The sequence below is a fragment of the Ictidomys tridecemlineatus genome, chromosome 3 (assembly GCF_052094955.1).
Source record: "Ictidomys tridecemlineatus isolate mIctTri1 chromosome 3, mIctTri1.hap1, whole genome shotgun sequence".
Classification (NCBI taxonomy): Eukaryota; Metazoa; Chordata; class Mammalia; order Rodentia; family Sciuridae; genus Ictidomys; species Ictidomys tridecemlineatus.
The window spans coordinates 80,556,601-80,577,949 of NC_135479.1; the positions used below are offsets into that span (position 1 = coordinate 80,556,601).

The 21,349-nt window shown below is 42.5% G+C and overlaps 1 protein-coding gene across 13 annotated transcripts in view; it reads left to right on the forward strand.

Annotated features, from left to right (window-relative positions):
* The window catches only part of Tmem108 (transmembrane protein 108), a 297,680-nt gene that overhangs the window by 122,324 nt on the left and 154,007 nt on the right, over positions 1–21,349 (forward strand). For 2 of the 13 annotated variants that reach the window (XM_078043329.1, XM_078043332.1), the window contains exons 2-3: positions 7,703–7,751; positions 9,025–9,186. The exons of the other annotated variants lie outside the window; for them this stretch is intronic. The gene's annotated coding sequence lies outside the window, so the exon portion shown is untranslated. The remainder of the gene's footprint in view (positions 1–7,702; positions 7,752–9,024; positions 9,187–21,349) is intronic. 13 annotated transcript variants of the gene reach the window in all.

A 21,349-nucleotide genomic window follows, 5' to 3' on the forward strand; every position in this document is an offset into this window, starting at 1 on the left:
GAACATCATGGTGCAACATGGTAGAGGAAAGTTGCTCAGCTCATGGAATCAGGAAGGAGGGGTGGGGAGGGAAGAAGAGGAGACAGGGAGAGAGGAGAGGGGAGAAGGAGAGGGAGGACCAAGACAAGGTACATAATCCCTGAGGGCACACCCCATTGACCTACTTCCTCCAGCCATGCCCCACCTGCCTACAGTTGCCATTTTTTTTTAAGAGAGAGAGAGGAGAGAGAGAGAGAGAGAGAGAGAGAGAGATAATTTTTAAATATTTTTCAGTTTTCGGTGGACAGAATATCTTTATTTTATGTGGTGCTGAGGATCAAACCCAGCGCCCCACGCATGCCAGGCGAGCGCGTTACCGCTTGAGCCACATCCCCAGCCCCTACAGTTGCCATTTATTCAAATTATTAATCTATCCAATGGATTAGTCCACTAATTAGGTTGCAGCTCTTATAATTTAATCATTTCACCTCTGAACATTTCTTGCCTAACATATACCTCATATTTAAAGCTTAACAAATACAAATGATTCATTCTCACAATTTCCTGATAGAGCATCATGAACTTCTTTATTTCAGTGCCATGTTTGCCACTTTTGGTGTGAAAAGTGCTTGTGAATGATATATGACTACAATCTTACTACTAAAGATTCTCTACAGACTTCAAGAATGATTACGATGATGATGATCATCAATACTTATGCATTCTTTACTGTATGTCAAACACTGCTCTGAGTTCTTTACATTTAACCCTCATGACAACTCTAAAAGATACAGTTATCTCCATTGTCCCATTTTTCAGAGGAGGAAATTGACTCATAGAAAATTGAGTAATTTTCCAGAAGACAATTAACTTGCAAATGGCAAAACCAAGATTGGACCCTGTGCCACAGTCTGGCTGGGCACAAAATCACGAGCCACCACACACCTTGTAGATTCAAACAGCAACTCTTTATTCCCGAAATCACACCCCAGCACTCTACACGCACGTTCTGGGGAAAATCCACACTTCCACTGGGCTCTGCATCCCAAAATACTCTCTGAATCCCGCAAGAACTCAACAGGAACTCAAGGAGCGGGTGCCTGGAGGCAGCAGGATACACCTTAAACACCCCCCCACCCGCAACCGCCCTAAACCCAGATCTGCCCTGGTCCTTGAGCAAGGTCACCTTTCATGCAATGTCACTGCAAATGACCTGGGTCATGCCATGAGTCATTCTTACTTAGCTATGGCTCTCAGCAATCCTGGGCAATCTGGCTCCAGAGTTCTGCTGCCAAGCAGGATCTTTTCCTGTTTCTCATCTTAAAAATTATTAAGCATTTACTGTTTACAAGGCCATTATTCACAAAGTCATTGGAGGTGATGTTGGAGAACATGAGATGCTTAGAATAGAACTCAGTGCCTCATACATGCTCGGCAAGTGCTCTACCACTGAGCCACCAACCCAGCCCCTGATTTTTTTCTTTATTTGTAGAGTTAGTAACCCTTACCAATTGTCTTCAGAGAAAGCAATCTGCATTAGGAGACTGGATACTTGAAAGCTACCTTCAGTCTAGTTATTGACCTAGGAAGACAGGTAACCACTGGAAGTCGATGGTGATGTCAAGAGAGGTGTGAGGGAGTCTAATCTGTGGCCGATAGCCCTCGCCTGAGCAGCCTTACCTGTGCCTATCACTCAGATTTCTGTATCTTTCTTCAACATTAGAAGAGAGAGACCCCTCCCAGCAGTCACTCAGGGGCTGTAGTACACTCCTGCATTGCTCTGAACTTCTCTTTTTCTATCAGGAGATATCTGTGTGTTTCATTTTCCTCAAGTTGACAGATTTCTTTCTTAGTTCTGTGTCTTCCAAGGACCAGACGTGCATGGTTTTGAAACCAAACCAAATGTTTCCGGTCATTTCTTTATCACTAATGTTGCCTTTCCTGTATCCTGGACTCAGACAGAGATTGCCTACTTAGGAAGAGACTCAATTACAAAGAGGAACACTTTCAGTCACATTTAAGTGGAACATAGAGGGCTTTTCAAAGAACAGGAAAGCTTGTTTGTGCTCCAAGAATATTAAATTCCATAGACAAAATCCAGGACACAAATTTCAGTTAAACAGAGGAGGGGAGGTTATTTATTATCACCATATTAACCTTGGACTTGGGTGACTGGAATAGAGATTAACCGGCTAGCCAACTTAAAGTCATAGTGAGCCTAGCTTTGAAAGTTCTGTTGCCAAGTAGCTTGGCAGTGATCAAAATTAAACTTTAATTGAATAATGGCTGATATTGAAACAGAACCTAAATATTCAGAGATGTTTCTTTGCCCAGAGCCTTGGGACACAGATATTTTAAGCCGGAGATACGATGGCCTTTGGCAGTAAATTTTACCGTTAAATCCCAAATCTCCCCCATTCAATACTCAGCCTTGTACCTCTCACCCTGTTGGGGCCACCCCAGCTGGCTTGTTCTGTCACCAAGAGGCCACTTATCTGTCCCATATGTCAAGGTCTAATAGTTTCTGCATGCAAGCTTTCATTTCGATTTTAATGGAAGCAGAGTTCTTTATTCCCAGTGGTAGATCCATTAACCAGACTGCATTGAAGGCCAGGAAGGTTAACTTCTTTCCCTTCAGGACTGATGGTCCCAAGTAGAATACAAAAGATGAAACTGCACTTTTATCTAGGAAAATGCATAAGTTTGATTTCTCCCCAGAGGACCTCTTTGAGTGTAAATGTGAATACAGTCTTAAAAGAGAAGCAAAAAGAAAGACCTGCTGGGGATCGCCCTTTAGAGAGAACAGCCTGAGATTCCAGTATGGATTTTTTCACTGGGCAAACACGAGGAATTCCAGGGTCATTGGGTGGCAGCAGTATACTGTTGCCACATTGAGCCTTTTATGTCTGCTGGCTTGATGGTTCATGACAAGGCATTTTCTTTCTATGTTTTAATGGTCTTCTGCCTTAAACACACCACAACCTGTGTTTATTTGTCTTTGGTGTGATGGAAAAATTGCTCCAGTCTGCATACTTTATTCTTCCAAGGCCAGGAGCACAGGAGCATCCTTGCCTGGCTATATGTGTGGTGGAATCCACTTATTCGTATAATGAATTCTTTGGGCGCCAAGGAAGATACCTCTTGATTATAGCTGAATATCTTTTGAAAAGATGGTATTTCTGCCAGAGATGGATCTAACTTAGCTTTTGTCAACTCTGGCACCAGGAACCTCACTGTCCTGGCTAGTCCATTGATCTATAGTAGTAACAGATGATGAGCTTTAACCAAAGGTAGAGGAGACTTTAGGATAATCTCAAGAATATTAAATGGGAATGTTGAACACTCAATGGGATGATAAGCAAGTAGATCTATAAATAAAAACAAATAAACAGGGATATTAAATGATATACCTCCCTCCTCCACTTAAAAGGCTTAACTTATTCCAAAGGCACATCATTCCTAAGGCACAGAGGACTTGTTGCTTTGGTACAGGAGTCTGAAAAGGCAGGGGCATTGAGAAGTCGTGTCCAAATCCTTCATCTGCATCTAGGGATGGAGGGGAGAAGCCTGGAGGGCCCAGCTCACCAAGTTCTCCTGCTGAGGAAAAGATTAGAGTCAGGAAAAAGATTAATACAAGGTAAGAGAGATAAAAGAGAAGCTTACCTCTGTCCTGGCCAGGGTAAAGATGGGAGGAAGGAGAATGAAAAGAAGATAGAAACAGACTGGACACAAGGGGCATCTCCAGAGTCACTGTGAGTTTTGTGTTGGGAGACTGAGAAATCCAGGGAAGCATGCTGGCACAGAATGCTCTCCTGCATTTTTGCTGGGCCTGGAGGATCCTGCAGGGGCCCTCAGAGCCAATGTGGAACAGTGTGGTTAGCAGACAGTAGGAATGCTGAGCAAGCAGCAACAGCAACACAGATGCTAGGTGGACTATTGGCTGGGTGTATGGCACAGACTCCAGGGTCTGCAGCCAGCCAGAGCCAAGGGGAAGCTGAACCAGTTAGTGGGAGATGGCCAACCTCCCTGGGAGCATCGCTGGAGGTAACAGAAAGGGCCAGCCTAGTACTCTACCATCGGAGACCAGAAGGGCACATAGAGACGAGAAATACGAGACATTGCTGCAGAACAGCAGGTACCAGGCAGTACATAAAAAGGGCACGAGCCTGATGCCCCCTCAACCCTCCAGACACTGGGAGGACTGAGCTCCTTTATGGGAGGAAGGGAAGCTATCAGGGAGTCTGAACATTTTCCAAAGCAACTGTTTAAATTATTGTATTGAACTAAAGTTTAAGCTGCATTAAGACATTTAGTTATAATAAAAGCTGTTACATCAGACAGAATCAGAACCAATTTTTTACAAAGTGGTTGAAACAAAATCATAAATAATTTATATGCATATGTATTAAACTTTTTATTTTAACTTAATGTAAATGTACATTAGCAGTCTTTTAGTGCAGGGCCAAAACCTTTCCTTTGCATATTGATCTTCCAGTTAGAATTCTGCTTCTTGTTTCTTGCAATAAACCATGCCTTTTGCATCATGGACAATTTCTAATTGTGTTTTCTTTACTGGGTCAAGAACTCTTTAAGATTTTGGCCGAGACATTTTGAGTGTAGAATCTTAAATTTCTTTTTATTTTATTTGCTCTTATGAGTTACACGTAACAGTTGAATGTATTTTGACAAGAATCTTAGATTTCTACAATTAAAAAAAATTCTTTCTGGTTACCTTGACATCTAATTGAAAGTGTTGGTCAAAGAAACTTGCCTTAATTAAAACTACCCACAGCATTCGACTGGATTTTCATACACTCATCTCTTTCTCGTCACAGCCTCCCCCCCAGCAACACACACCATTTTGTAGTATATATTCAGTTTTGTAGTTCAAATAACAAAATGGACATAAATAGACTTGGAGACAGAACGGACTCCTTGAAAGCAGGGTTCAACAGAACCCTGTTCCCTGTGAGTCCTCCGTGTACACAGGGGAGTGATGTGAAGGAATGAATGGAGGGTACTGGACAGTTCAAGTAGGTTAAGTGGAGGCTGGTCAAGAGTGGAGGTAGATGGTGGAACATTTTCTAATAGCAGATGAGAGCTCCAAAGAGAGGTCAGGTCATAAATGACATTTTGTAAATTATATTTAATTACATACGCTGTGGTTTAACTTCGCAACCCCATATGTTTATTCTGTAATAAGTTAACGAAGCCATGAATATCCATAGCTAATTTGTAAAAAGATCCTCAATGGAACATTGATTTTTTTTTTCTGCTGACCTTTTTCCATGATATTCTTGATCTCATGAATAACAGGCAATAAAGTTGTTCTTTTCTCGTCATGAGTTTATCCTTGTGTTTACTTACGAACCCCTCAAAAGTCTCTAAAAGGGGCTGGGGTTGTGGCTCAGCAGTAGAGTGCTCGTCTAGCATGTGTGAGGCCCTAGGTTCGTCCTCAGCACTACATAAAAATAAATAAATAAAATAAAGGTATTGTGTTCGACTACAGCTAAAAAAAAATAAAAATAAAAAATAGTCTTTGAAAAAGAATCTTCATTGCTGTATTTGTAATAAATACAAATTCTGCCACAAATTCTTCAGAGTTATAGCTATATGTTCTCCCACTTGGCCCCAGGTTGGTTTGTCTTAGCTCTGTGATTCTGGTTCTCTATTTCTCTAATATGTGTCCTCTTTTAACACGATGACTTTTCCACTCTGCCTTTAGACTAAATAACTCCTTGAAGCTACTTTTAGTGGGAAATGTAGCTCTCTGATTGGGGTCCAAGATGGAAACAGTGTTTTCTCCCATTGAATGGGCATAGGGGTATTTTTAGTTGATCACATTTCTGTCTTCCCCTTACCCTACCTCTGCTTCTGCCTGTCTCCAAAGGTGTTCCTGTTCAACCTTTCCATATCCAGTGTTGTACAAGCTTCTCCTAGTCCATGCTTAACTATCGTTTATCGAGGTACTAGACTAATCCCAACTCTCTGTTGCCACCAGAGTCTGCAGGGAAGCAGGTTGAAGGGACGTTCTACGTGTGTGTGTGTGCAGGCGCGCACACGTGTGCCTGTGTGTTTACCTGGTTTGTAGAACCAAAACTCCTACAGGCAACTCCTAAGGTGGAGCAGCCAGAGAAGTTCAATGAGTGCTCATTGAGTTGGTTCTCCAGCTGTAAAAAAAAAAAACATTCACCCAGTAGCCAAACCTTCCCTGCCTTTGGCCAATGGATTGAGGTCCATGCATTTCTAATTGGTCAAATTTGACATCCTTCCCAGGCTGGATGATCAGAGGAAATAACCCTTATCTATTTATTTGTTTCTTTCTTTCATTCTGATACTGTTTTCTTTAGAACCAACATTGTTAGGAACTGTTAGAGTAACTTCACAGTATTGGTTACTATTTGTGATTCGTTGGTGGCACATTCTTGAATTTTCCTGTCAAAACATTGGAGGAAGTTGTTGGTGAACCTCCCTGAAACCATTTGAATGGATATTATTGTTTTTGTTTCTACTGGAAACACAATTTGTGATTTATCCCTTGCTTTCCTACTTCTGAACCAAACCTATAAACTATGTCATGCAAAATAATTCTAAAAGGCACGGTGTACCAGCTACTGGGCTGGGGTCGATTTTTAATACCCTGAAAAGGCTTAGGAATCAAAACCCACTTTAAAACATAACCCATTCTCTTTGTAAGTAGAAACATAACTGTCAGCCGAGAGCATATTTTAACAAATCTCTGGGAAATGTGTCCTCTGTTGATTTGTGCTGTTATCCCTGGAAAGAGCATATAAGGAAATAAGTCTTTCCAATCCAAATTTCCTTTTGATAAAACCTTGGCAAAAGCCTTCTCTAATCCGAAGTTTTAAGTCTTTAAGAAACTTTTGCTGGATGATGCATGCTGCAAGGATATGATATTTTAAATATCACGTTGCATCCAGACATCTGAGAGCTTAGCATGCAAATTAGTACATATCCTTTCTTCCCTCCCTGTGTGTGAAGATGTATGGAACACATATATTCTGTCATGTCAAATCAGTCAGACGTATCAGAGAATCAGACCTTGGCACATCAGCCCTTCCAGTCATGTCTTCTCACATTGAAACGTGAAGAAATTGTGCTGTATTTTTATTTCAGGCTCTTCACTATTCTTTTATTCTACTGGGGAAAATTTCTTGAATCCACATGCTTATTTGTGGCCTGTAAATGCAGCTCACAAAGACTAAAGTTTTATCTCTGAGGGCCTGGAATCAGAGGATCCACGTCTGCCCAAAGAATATTCCCTTGGCTTTCATTGCATTTTAATATATGTGAGTGGGGGAAGGGATTAGGAGATGAAAATCTTTTCTGGCTGACTATCACATCTACACCTAAACTCATTCATCATCACCCACCAACTCCAATGTTCAGGAAACTTGGGCGGGATGTTACCCAGGAGAATGGTGTTACGTGGAGCTTCTGCAGAGTTAAGAGGCTGGGAGGAGAAATTCTGAGCCCTAGCAAGGCTGTAACTGACTCGTTAGCAGAAGGAGTGGTTTTGAATGGGATCCAGCAGGACAATGTGGCTGGCTTCCAGTTCCCTTGCAAACTTTGAGGAAACCATCTTCCTGCTTTACTAGGCTTTGCATATATCAGAACACCAGTTGTTGGAAAAGGAAAAAGATAAGAATAAACAACCAATATGCATATATATATGATCCCTTATGTGCTACTTCTTCCCCAGAGCCATGAAAAGCTGCCGTTAAACTTCATTCCGTTCCTGCCATCCTAGGGTAAGAACCACAGCTCATCTTTCTTCTTTTCTTGATTCTCACACCCCATTAAGATTGAAGCTAATTTGTCACATGGACACTGAGGAATGTTATTCAATGTGGAATTAAAAAGGGAATTTATAGAAAATAAAACCAGTAAGCCCAGAAGCCCTGACATTTAATTTTCTTGGAAACCGTTCCCATTGAACCCAGCCACGCTGCACACAACACATTTGCCAAAGGAAAAGTGGTGTTGTCGTGGGATCATCTCCTCATGTCCACTGCAAGTGAGTCATCTGAAAGAGGCTGGATGCCGTACTGTCCCTGTCCCTGACCCTTGTCCTCCCCCAGCCTTACCTGACATGACACTCCTGGGTTCCAGTTTTCAGAGACAATGTGTTTTGTCCTATTTATCTTGGTCCTTTTTTTTCCCATACAAATGGAATGTTTGAGGAAGTGGATGGGAGAGGCTTTTCTTTGTGCTTTTGGTCGCACATCCCAGTGGTGCAAACTGTAATCCCAGCTACTCAGGAGGCTGAGGCAGGAGGATCGAGGGTTCAGAGCCAGCCTCAGCAACAGTGAGGTGCTAAACAACTCTCTAAATAAAATAAAAAAAAAATAGGGGTAGTGTATGGCTCAGTGGTCGTGTACCCCTGAATTTAATCCCTAGTACCAAAAAATATATATATATTTCTTCCTGTCCTCAAAACTAGAGGACCAATAAACACTGTCCATTTACCAAAAGTTATTTCACAATCCCAACATGAATTAGGCAGGATTAGTTGAGCACAATGGTGAGCTGAGCTCCCAGAAGGAATGGTATTTCAGGAGCCATTTAGTTTCCTGTTTTAGATGGGGTAGGTAAAGCCAGTTGCTTTAACTAAAAGCCAAAAATCTCAATGGCTTGACATGATAAAAATATGCTTACTCTTCATGCCTTGGCCCGCTGCAGCTCGGCAGAAGGTGAGCTGCAGAGGAGTCCTGTACCATATAGTCATTTAGGGACTCAGAATTTATCTTTTATGTAGACCCTCCATCTTCTAAAACTCATCGTCCCTCTGCCGGGTTCTCTGTACCTACCCAGTAGGGAAAGATGATGGATAATGGTAAAGGAGAGGGTGGGTAGGGTTTCCAGGCCACTGACTAAAGCTCAGATGCATCCCACTCCCCACAACTGCAGGGCAGCTTTAGAAATGTGGTTTAGGTCTATGACCTGGAGAAGAGAGACCCGAGTCCAGAGAACATGCAGCATTGACTCCGCCTTGGCGTCTTTTTTCTTGCTACCCCACAACAGGATGTGCAGTCCTGATCCCAGGGAGAGCTTCCCATGATGTCACTAAGACATGTAATTTGGTGGATCTAGGCACACGCCCATCTGTTCCGATTTTATTCCTTGCGCTATTCTCCAGAAGGAGATGACCTTTCCGTACGGAGGGGATCTCTTCTGCTGTCCAAGGTAAATATGTATAAATACTATAGATTTAAGTCCAGTTCTTCAGGGGAGGGATGCCGACTGTATACATAGGAGACGTGAGGGGGGGGGGGAATCATCCATTCATTATCACCCTGGGGAAGGCTTTGAAGGATTTGAACTCTCTATCAAAGTTTCTCTGTAGGAAAGGGGAAAGAATTCTAGGGCTTTGAGATGACCAGAAAATGACCAGATCATCATAAAAAAAAAAAAAAAGCCAGAAGGATTTCAGCATAATGAGCGTGGAATCAAATGTCACCAAGACGTCTAGTAACAGAAACTTCCCTGACGCAAATTGGATGTGCAGTGTTCTAAAGAGATTCATTGACGTCTTAGGAACTTATGCCCAAACTCAGGATGTGAGGAATTCTCTACTCGAGTTGGTTCTTGATTAAGAAGGCATTTAGATAGATGAAAGATGCAAAAAAAAAAAAAAGAAAAGAAAAAAAACAACATATTAGCAAGGAACTGATAGGAGCTGAGGGCCATTTTACATGCACGTAATGTTTTGGCTTGTGAACTCAAATGTTTAGCAGACCTTTTAGCATAGTGTGGTGAAGGGGTGGATTGGCATTCTTATTGGGAAATGCAGACATTTCATGGGGCAAATCCTATATGTGGACAATGGGGGCCCCATCAAACATGGTGCTCTGTGGTTTTCTTGCAATCCTGTACCCCAAAAGAGATACGGAAAAGGAAGCATTCCTTTCTTATTGATTACAGTACTGACTTCCTGTGCCAGGAAAAGGCCAGCACTGCTAGAGGAATTTCATCCCCATGGCAACAGAGATCTCAACTTTTAACTTGCCATCACAGGAAAGGGAAATTGTCTTTTTTGTTCCTCTAGTCTTTAAGGATTGCGATGTTGCGAACATGGGGATGACTTTTGATCAAGGGGTTTTGTTTTGTAGAGCATCTGAGCCAAAGGGCTTGTGTCCAAGTCAAGGCCTTTAGGACTTTAATATGTCAACCCAGCTTTTATTTATACCAGGGCAAGAAACAATGCTTGGATCATGCAAGATATAGTTTTCCTACCAAGAAAATGACCTTATTTTTATTCCAGAGGTGTCTCAAGGGTAAGAAGGATAAGAAATTTCATTTGTTGAACTTCTCTGAATACTGCCAGGCCCCCAGAAATGGGGGATGGAGGGAGGAGCTAATTAAGTCAATCTCTGTTTGATGTTACTGTCTTCTTTTCATGCTCAGTCAATGACCTTCTTCTTCGATGAACCCTCTTAAGACAGTGGGCCCATCCTATAAAGCACACCTGATCACCGTGCTCTAGAAAACTCAGCTCCTCTATCAACAGGGCTGTAGAGAAATCATTTGCCATCTCTATTTTAAGAGCTTAAAATGACAGCGTGTTTGATTGGCTGTCCTTCTTCTGTAGACATGCAAGGCAGGGTCTGGCACTGGGGGAGACATGACATTTGCAGGTCACATAACCTGTGCTGGGTACCGCTCTAGCTTCTTGAAGCACTCAGAGACTCATGTGGCTTTTCTTCCTGGCTCTTGTGAACAAAGAGGCACACTGGCTTCTGCTGGGTGTCATTAGAGACAGTCACTTCTACACGAAGCTCTAAACTAAGAGCTCACACATTCTGTGACTGTCGGTGCCAGAAATGTTATGATTCCATCAAAGTTGTTTCAGGAGCTGGTATTTGAATTAAACAGTAGTTTTTTTTTTTCAAAGGAAAAAAAAAAAAAAAGAAGGAGCCCTGAAAGTGCCAATCTGGTTCTCTTTTTATTCTTGCTTAAAAACATTAAGTCATTTTTCATTTATAATTAATTGGAGAAAGTGACAGCATATACTTTTGTGAAGTACCATTGTGAGTAGAATTCAAGGATTGGAATGGGAGGTTCTGTAAGCAAGATAACCGTGTAGAGATGGTTCTTTTAAGGTTGGTGAGGGGAGGTAAAAATCATAGAAGGGACTCAGATTGCACAGAGTACAGGACCCCACAGTGTGTTAATAACTGGGTTTTACATTCACCAAAGTTTTCTCTCCCACTATAAATTATCTTTATTTAATGAGAAAACTTTCACCTACTTTAGCAGGAAACAGAAATGTTTTTAGAACATGTCTTTTGGGGGTAGGTTGATGGGCACCCTGGAAACAACTAGCCGTAAGACAGCAGTCGATGACAGTCACTCGAGTGTATGTCACTCTTGCTGCATGCTAACAAGCATGGGTCACAGCTCTGCTTGATGTCATCTTACCCTGAGAGCGAGGCTGATGATGTCACCTCTGTCTGGATCTCGGCCAGCTTTGTGGTGAAGGGAAAGAAAATTCCCTTCTGTTAATGGCACACGGGTTATTACAGTTTCCTTCCTGACTTCCTGCCTCTAGCAGGTGGAGACTCATACCCCTGTCAATGCCCAGTGGGGAGCCCCTGAAGAATTGCAGGTGTGCTGGTGTCGGGATCAGACTTGATTGTTAGAAACTAAGAGGTGGAAAGCAGGAAATCAGCAGGTGACCATTACAACTGTCCACTGCTAGACTCGGGCCCTGCTGTGAGTGAACTGGTAGGTGAATTAGGCTGCTGCCACTCTGTTCTTCAAAACCTGATTGCTGATGCACCCAGACTGCCTGAGTGTGTCTGTGTGTCTATGGGGCAACATGCTGGAGGGACCCAGCCTCTCACCACCAGTCTCTCTAATCAGATGAGTTTCCCAGCCCCGACCCCTATCTATCTGCCCCAGCATCTTTGCTTTCCAGATGGCCATTTTGCTGAGATCCAGGCATGTCCCCTGGCCACGGCTACACAGGTTCTAACAGATTAAAGGACCAATGCTTGAGTATGGGAGGAGGAGTGATTAGGCCATTACAGCAGCAAAGGAAGGACGTGTGAGACTTGTCACCTGGTAATGCACACAGGGGAAGGGTTTCAGCGGGGGTCACTGAGAGGAGAAGTCCATTACAAAAAAAAATAACGCTCAAGGATGCATTTGAAGTAGGTAAGAAAATTAGTGTATCAGCTTATTCTGATGGCTTTGAGTTTGAGGTTTGAGAAGGAAGGATGACTTTGAGCAGTCATTCAGCAGGCCAATGGTAAGCTCTGGAAGGAGTCCACAGTCAGAGGCGACTAGCAGGGAGGTAACTAGAATGTGAGAGTTTGGAGGGACTGACTAGGGAGGAAGTGAACAGGAGGAAGTGGGTGGAGACCTGGATGGGCAGGAAAGACTATCCAAGAGATAGCCCAGAAAGAGATAAGATCATAAACTCAGAAGGAGAGAAGAGAAAGGAATTAGGAAAGTAGAATAGACAGTGCTAGAGTCCCCTTTTATGTCCACAAGTAGGAATGAGCTTTCCGTGAACAATGATGATGCCCTTTGTGATAAAGCTCACATAGGTTTTAAAACATCCCCATGGATTCACCTCCAGTCTCTGTCATATGGCAAGACAGTGAAATAAAAATTTTTTAAAGAGAGAGAGAGAGAGAATATTTTAATATTTATTTTTCAGTTTTCAGCGGACACAACATCTTTGTATGTGGTGCTGAGGACTGAACCCGGGCTGCATGCATGCCAGGCGAGCGCGCTACACTTGAGCCACATCCCCAGCCCCTACAGTGAAATAATTTTTGCTCTCCATGTTGTACGTGTACATTCTCATCAGAGGGGATTTAGCCTCAAGGGGATGCAAGTTGGTTTGGGTGATTAGGAGAGGCCTAAGAGATAAACATATATACACCTCATAAAAAGTTAATTGTAACCCTGTCTTTCCTAGTGGGATGAATCCCTTTTTTTGGCAGGGAGGGGCATTTTTAAGTGTTGCATTGTAATGAGAATTTAAATAAATGTTCATTAAAGCCCCATATGACCCTAGGTGTTTTAGATATGTGAAGAATATACATGTGATTGTTGAGGGGGTGTAGGTTAAGGAGAAATTACGGTAGAAATGGATTTTAGTGGAAGTAAGTCTTAAAGGAAATACAATTGGGTCTCTGTATCCATGGGTTCCACGTCGGGAGATTCATCCAACTGTGGGTGGAAAATATTGGGGGGAAGAAGATTGCATCTATACAGAACATGTACAGACTGTTTTCTGGTCATTTTTCACTAAACAAAATAAGCTAATACATAATGGTATTATGGCTATTTAGATAGCATTACATTGTATTAATATTACAAATAATCTAGAGAGAAGTTCAAGTGTGCTAGAGGATGTGCATAAGTTATATGCAAACACTACCCAATTTTATATAAGGAACTTGAGCATCTGTGGATTTTGGTATCCCGGGGGTGTCCTAGAACCAGTTCCCCGTGCATACCAAGGGATAGCTCTATGTTTGAATTGCCAGAATAAAGGAAAGACGACAGTCCCTGTCAGGGATGTGGAAATTAGTGGTGAGAGGCTTAAACATCAGGGCGTATGGGAGGAAGCTGGGAAGGATACCAGTTTTCTAAGGAAGAAGAATGGGTTGGAAAGCAACAAAAACGAGCTGGGAAATGTGGTGTATTAGGCAAAAGGAAGCCTGACTGGATTCTTGAAAAGGAATCTGTGTGTGTTTGAGAAAGAGGGGTTTCCGAGGAAGAAGTCATTGACTTCAATAAAGGTAGAAAATCAGTGAGAAGTCTTTCTCACTTCAGGAATCCATTCCTGAAGTGTCGCTTGCTCTCACACATAGAGCATTCCTGTACTAGGAGAGAAGGTTCTAGAAAGGATTGGGGCATTGCTTTGTAAAGCACTTGTTGTGGTTAGCTATCAGGTGCCCTCCAAAAATTGTGAGGAACAATGCAAGAAAGCTTAGAGTCAAAATGATTGGGTTATGAGTCTTGACCTAACCAGTGGATTAATCCTCTGATGGGGATTAACTGGGTGGTAACTGTAGGCAGGTAGGGTGTGGCTGGAGGAGCTGGGTCCCTGAGGGTGTGCGTTTGGGGTTTATATTTAGTCCTTGTTGACTGGAGCTCTCTCTTTGCTTCTTGGTGATCATGTCCTAAGCAGCTTTCCTCCACCACTCCTCCACCATGATGACCTGAGGAATGGAGTCAGCCATCTAGGAACCGAGACCTCTGAAATCATGAGCCCCATATAAACTTTTCCTCCTCTAAAATTGTCCTTGTCAGGTCTTTTCATCATAGCAGTGAAAAAAGCTGATTAAAACAGCACTTTTTTTTTTTTTTAATGACAAAGGGAAGCGAAAATGTATGAATTCATTTCCAGCAGGGGTGGCGAAAGAAGAGGTAAATTTTTGTCTTTAAGTCAAAGATAAAAAGGCTTTTGAACCATTGCTCTTGCCCTTAAACTTAAAAAAAAAAAAAAAAAAACTGTAAGAAAAATCAGAGGAAAAAAAAAAGGTGATCCTTGTGGTTACTTTTAGAGACCCTAAAGAAACGGGTCTTCAGAGCTCATTCTAGAAGTAAAATGAGCTTATCAGAAGCCTGTGTGCTTATGGACAATACGGGCACTTAGTAGGTGTGAGTTTTCAAGGCTGGTTTTTAGGTAGTTCTGCATGCTTTTATTCAGAGAGAAGCAGCATGGTTTGAAAGAAGGACAGTGAGTTGAGCTATCAAAATCCTGAGTCGGAATCAAGGCTCTGCCTGCCACCAGCTAGTTTTATGACCTTGAATAACTGAAAGTTCTGAGCCCTCCTCCCCCCCCCAAAAAAAAAAAGAGAAGGAAAAGAAAAAACGAAAAGCAAGGCCACCAGTGCCTACTTTATGAGTCAGATGTGAAGCCAGCAATAAAACAGTCCCATCTGGAATGTCACTGGGCAGATAGTCACTGCACAATAAATGTCAACCGGCATTTGCTGCAGGCACAACATGGCACCAGAGGAGAGGGAGGCCTTAGAGGTACCTTCAGGTTGATTTCTCAGATCAGTAGGAATAAAGAGAGAGGCATGTTTCTTCACATTACTAAGCTCTTGTATAAAAATTGAGTTTATTATCAAATGTGTTAAATATAAACATTAGTTGGAATCAGCCATATTGATAAAATATTCAACTATTAGTTGGAATCAGTCATATTGATAAAATATTTAACTATCAGGCTAAATGAAATGCTGATGCTTAGGAATGGCAGGAGCGTTAATTCTCAACTCACACCAACCGCTACTTAATGCAGCCTCACCTCTTTTCCCATGAATTAGTAACATAAGTCATTGCCCTGGACCCTCTCCCTCGAAATCCTGTGGTGTATTTATGCCACTTTTGCTGGGGGCTGTTTTCTGGATTCATCAATAATAATGTTCAGGTAATAATTAAGCATTTCTCTTCCCTAGTTGAGTTGACTCATCTCAAACTCAACAGTGAGAAAGAAGTAAGTTGCTTTTTCTGCTTCTTTTTTTTTTAAATCAACTTTATGCATATCCAAACTGAAAGGTATCAAAAAAGCAAGTAAAAGCCCCATGATGTTTTTCCTCTTGTGCAATTCCACGATTTTATTTTCCAGTCATCAAGGAAGTTCATTCACTTTTTTTTCCAAATTCCCCCATCTCTATAGGCCGGAAAGCTGCCTGAATATGTGTGAGACAGAACATGGGTGAGACTGACTTTCTTCCTCATATGGAGCTTACCTTCAAGCCTTTGGAATCTCCTTCCTGCTTATAAACTCAATCTCATGATGAAATTGCAACTTCTTTAATCCTATTTAATACAGCCCAGACCATAAGAATACAAAAAAATTAATGACAAAGGCCTCTTCACATGTGCCATAGGAGTTACTGTGCACATTGATGGAGAAAATACATTCTCTGACCCCAGGGCATGAGCATTCTATGCAGATGTACCTGTGCAGATGCCTGTGTGTGTGTCAAAGATGACAAACAGCTACATAGCAATCAATTACATAAATTATGTCTGATCTTAAATGTGGAAGGAAGAAACTTGTTCCCATCATACCCTAAACATTTTAATCCTATTCAGAATAATAAAAGCAATCATTATAAGAATAGACAACCAATTATATTTAAACTTCCTTATAATGTATAAGCTACGTCCACGTGTATTATTTAATCTAATACAGAATGATGCCACCCATTTTTCAAGGTAAGCAACTGAGGCTCACAGAATTTAAGTGACAAATGTACAACCTCCCAGTCTTAAGAGAGAGACTAGACATGATCCAAGATCTCCTAGTTTTGCTCTCTATTCTTTCTCCATCAGAGTTATTGCTTTTCTCTTCTGAACATTTTCTTGACATCCCACCTACGCTTTGAGGTTCAGTTCAACAGCCTTCTTCATGTAGGATTCCCCAGTTACCCCCATTGGGAAGAAATTCTTCTTGCTCTCAGCTCTTATAGCCCTACACATTTCTGCAGTTAACCTACAGGACTTTGTGTTGTTCTTATTGCTATAGGTGTCATTACTATTCCCGGATGGTAAGTGCCTTGAGACCAGAAGCTATCTCATACTGCTTATTGCGTAGACCTGCAAGAAAAGGGCGAATGAGCAGTGAATGAATTGATATGAGTAAATGCGCATGCGATGTTACCAGAGTCTCTGCCCTGAAGCAGTGTCATGGTAACTCATCCCAGGATCGTAGAGCTGCCAGTTACGATGGGAAAGGAGCTCAGACATAAGCTGGGCCAAGCTTTGAATACCAAGACATAGGACATGGAAAAACATAGTGGGCACACCTATGGGACACTGATCTTCTCCTTACCTTTTTTGGATTTCTCTTTACATGCTGCTCTTTCTGCAGGCCACGAGACCTCTGGACCTATCAGGTAGAACTATCCCATGTTGTCTTTTGCTATCTAATTGTTCTTCTTCGGTTGGTGGCATGAAATTCCTCCACCCTTTTCCTTCTATCTATCTTTTGAATATGCAGTGGTTCCTAAGCTGTTGGGACACCTTTGGCCACACTGGTCTCCTGGTCATCTTCTACAGTTTTTCATCTTCTCATTGCTCTATCTTGCTGACCACTGTTATCTAATTGGAACAGCAGAGAATTATTTTGGAAGAAGAGAACACTGCTTTTAGGAGGGCTCCCACAGAGGTTTTTATCACCATGTAGCCTCTGAGCTTGGAAACTCCCAGCAGTATCTCAGATTACTAATCAAAATGGAAACCAAGTAGCAAGATAATTAAATTAGAAAATACCTACAAGGTCCCTTTCCAGTATATACAGTTTCTAAGGATGATGTGGCCATATAGATTGATGTGTTTCCTTTGGAAAATAATTCAGCAACATATGTCACAGATTTACATATGTTTATACCTCATTCGATGTGATGATTTCCTTCTGGGAGTTTGGTTAAAGGAAATAATTTCTAAAGTTAAAAATATGAATGCAGTGTATCAGGTAGGGAATTGCAATCACGAGTGTCAGAGATGCCACTGTAACAGCTTAACAAAATAGATATTGATCCTTCTAATGTAACAAAGAAAAAGAGACCAACATTCCAGACTGCTGAGGCAGTTCCATGGTGCCACCAACATCCCAAACTCCTTTAGTGACTTTGGTCCTACTCTTCCCCTGTGGTACTGTTGTGGGACAGACAGGGGTGGATACCAAGGATGTAGCAGGAAGTAGGTTTATTGGCTGCAGCCAGGTTCAGAGGGAAAAAGCTTTCACTTACAATCGATCAATCCCCCTGAACTCGGAGTTCAGGAAGTTTTAGAACTTAATACCCCGTGTATGGGGGGGGGGGGCTCAGAGGTTCACAATCTGCAGAAGTCCACATAGCAGGAGGTATTTTCTCATTCTTCTTGGCTCCCAACTCAGGCCAGGTTTTACAAAAATAACCCCCAAGGAAGCTGTCTGTGAAAATCAGTGCCTGGGAAAAGAGTTTTCCTCCTCCTTTCCCCACCAGCTGGCTTTCAAGGACCTAACTAACTTTGAAATGCAAAGGCCTCTCCGAAGCCCTTGGGTTAGTCTTTCTTATCACACTCTGCTTCTGCTGGCATATCCCCTGCCTGAAAATTTGTTTCCAGAAATTTTGCTGAGCGTCTATGAACAATTATGGTAAGGGTCTCCGGAGAAGCTTAATTAAGATTTTCTGTGGAGGAGGGGGTGCTACTACAAAGCAAACGTATCCCTTTGTCCCAGGTGGAAAGAGAAAAGGACAAGGGGTTGATAAGAAAGACTGACCCAGAAATCTCAGGTGGACTTCCCTTTATATCTCTTTAGCAGAATAGTGTTTCCCCTAACTGCAGGGGAGACTGGGAGGTTAAGATTTGGGTCAGCGGCTTTTCCAGGCTAACCAAAATTGGATTTTGTTAGTAAAAGGAAATTGAGAGTATGGCTATTGGTAAAACTAATAATGTCTTCCACGGTAATCAATAACAAAAATAAAATAATGAAGGCATATGTGTATCCGTAGATAACAGAATGATCTAACACAGAAGGTTACATAACCATATTAATTATAATTTGGTCAGGAAACAGAAACCACTCCAGATATGAAGAATGGAAACTTTTATTGCTCCATTATAGTTATACATAATGTTGGGGTTCACTGTGATATATTCATACATCACGTAACACATTTTGATTTCACACATCCATCCCCATCTTCTGCTCCTCGATTACTGGGCTTGTTTTCCTTCTATTATTATCATGAACCACCACCCCCACCCCTCCCCTCCACCACCTTGTTTCCACATATGAGAGAAAACATACAGCCCTTGACTTGCTGTGTCTGGCTTATTTCAATCAGCATGATGATCTCTAGTTCCATCCATTCGGGAAACATTTTCATACAGGGCATTAAAGGTATTTTGTTCTTGTTCGCAGTCCTGGGGATTGAACTCAGGGGCACTCTATGTCATTGAGCTACATCCTCAATCCTTTCTATTTTATTTGGAGACAGGGTCTTGCTAAGTTGCCCAGGCTGGCCTTGAACTTTCAATCCTTCTCCCTTAGCCTCCACAGTCACTGGAATTACAGGCATTGCTACCATGCCTAGTGAATTAAAAGTTTACATAACCTTTGGAAGGTGGGGCAAGGGAAGGGCAGGAAGGCCACTGTCTTAGCTTGGATCCTCCCAAAGAAGGGTCTGTGGTCAGGACTTACAAGCTGGGAGCTTAACTGAAAGATGATCCCAAGGAACAACAGTATGATAGTGAGGGGAACAGGAATGCCACCATGATCTCATGTTCCAGAGGCTGCACTGGGGAAGTAGAAACTTGATTCTATCAGACTCTAATGAGAAGCATTCAGGTGTCTTCCAGAATGGTCTCCCCAAAGTGTGAAAGGTTGGAGGGTCTTTATGTTAGCTCCCAAGACTTGCCCCCACCTCAGGAATAGAGCTCTGTCTTTCTGAGCTGCACACAGGTATGTGGGCTCAACTAATTCCACATGGCATCTGCAGTGTTGGAGGAACCTAGAACAGAGAGTGGAAATGAGCAGTTGCACCTGAACACTGCCAGCACGATGTGAGCTGAAGTGTATACAGAACTGTGTGGTCATGGCTGAAATCAGAGGTGAAGCCAAGAGGACAGGAGCCAGGGCACAGAGTTATCTGCTACGGCAAATTTGAGAAACTTGAACATGAAAGAGTCATAGAGGAACAGCCTGTAGCCCCATGGGTGGTTCTCTGGGGGATACTTAGGATCCTCTGGCAAAACCCTCTATCTCTTGCCCACCAGAGTCCCTCAGCTGCTACTAGAGAATGATGGTTTATTTTGCATGTCACACGGGTGTTTCTGATGTGGGATCCAATGGGAATCCTGATGGCAAGGGCCTCTCCACAAAGCGGTTTCTAGGCTTCACGCCCCTGAAGTGCAGGGGAGAACTCAGAAGGAGAGGAACCATCCGAAATATCGATAAATGATATCTGACCCACCAGAAACTGATGAATTACTTATGAAGATTTAATAAAAACATCTATAACCTGTTTGAATCATTTCCAATGTGCCTTGCTGGTGAGGGAGCCATGGCCACCCTGAGGTTAGGGCATCTATGGGGAAGGCCAAATGCACTTCACCTGATACTGGATAGATGAGGCCAACAGGAGTCCACTCTTCACGTTTACTCATAGCTTGGGGATGAGGGTGGTGGCATGAGCACTCAGGTTTTATACTATCAAGAGGGGATGGGTGTTCCTGGTTCCCTTGGGAGGACATGATACTTGTATGAATAATTCCACTGGCTGCTCCCTGTGATAAGGACTGTTTGACGGAGGGGACCTTATCCATGAAGCACAGTAAGGAAGGGAACTTGTGATTAGGCCATTTGAGGCTTTCCGGAATTTATCAGATGTCAAAGCAATGCCTACTATTAAGCCTTCATTTGAGGCCTTACACCACATACGTGACCAGCCATCTTCACTAGTCTGGGTGGAAAAGAAAAGGCACGTCTTTTTTAAAAATAATTAAGATCAAATGTCTCTCATTTAATCATCTCATTTTTGCAAGGCAGCCCTTTCTCCTGAAGATTTCCTCTCTTTGGTGGCAAGCCTAGGAACGTCAAGGCGTAACTCCATCCCGAGGGTCAGTCTTTGATTCAGTGCCCCCCTAGAAAGCAGGGGCTGGCTGTTAGCATTAGGAAATATTTGAATGAAGGAAAACAGTTGAAGGACCCAGAAAGCAAGCTCAGCCAAGAGAGAGAAGCTCTTCACTGCATTGGACTCTGTGGGGACTCGTCCCTGGCTGGCTGTCCATCAGTCCCTCTCCCACTGGCCCTGATGAAGAGAGGAATGCAGTCTCTCATCCTGGAATTGGAAACTCAGTTCTCTTCATCTCAGCAGCTACTGCCACAGCCTTTAGCAGGTTGAAGGGGAAAATGCAAAGAACCCAGAGCCTAGGAAACCTTGCCCAGCCCTTGGGCTCTTACCTGAATCACTTCCTGGGTCAGGAGTCCTAGGTAAGATTTTCTGCATTCCAAGCACATTGCTGTTTTATGTTCTTGTTTTCCTTCCACACACACGTTTTCCCCCATCCTCTGCTAACCATCCTGTTCAATAGGGTAGTCACCAGCCACATGGAGCTGTTTAAAGTTAAACTATTTAAAATTTAAAGTTTAGTTCCTCCATTAAACTAGCCATGTTTTTAAGTGCTCAATAGCCATCTGTCGCATGTAGCTGCTATAGTAGATAGCACAACTTATAGAACATTTCCACCATCCCAAAAGTTCTGTTGCACAGCACCACCTACATCAATGTTGTAGGATCATTCATTTATTTAACCAGTATACCAAACATCGACTGTGTGCCCGACCCTATTTTAAGAACTAGGGATACCCCAGGAGTCAAGG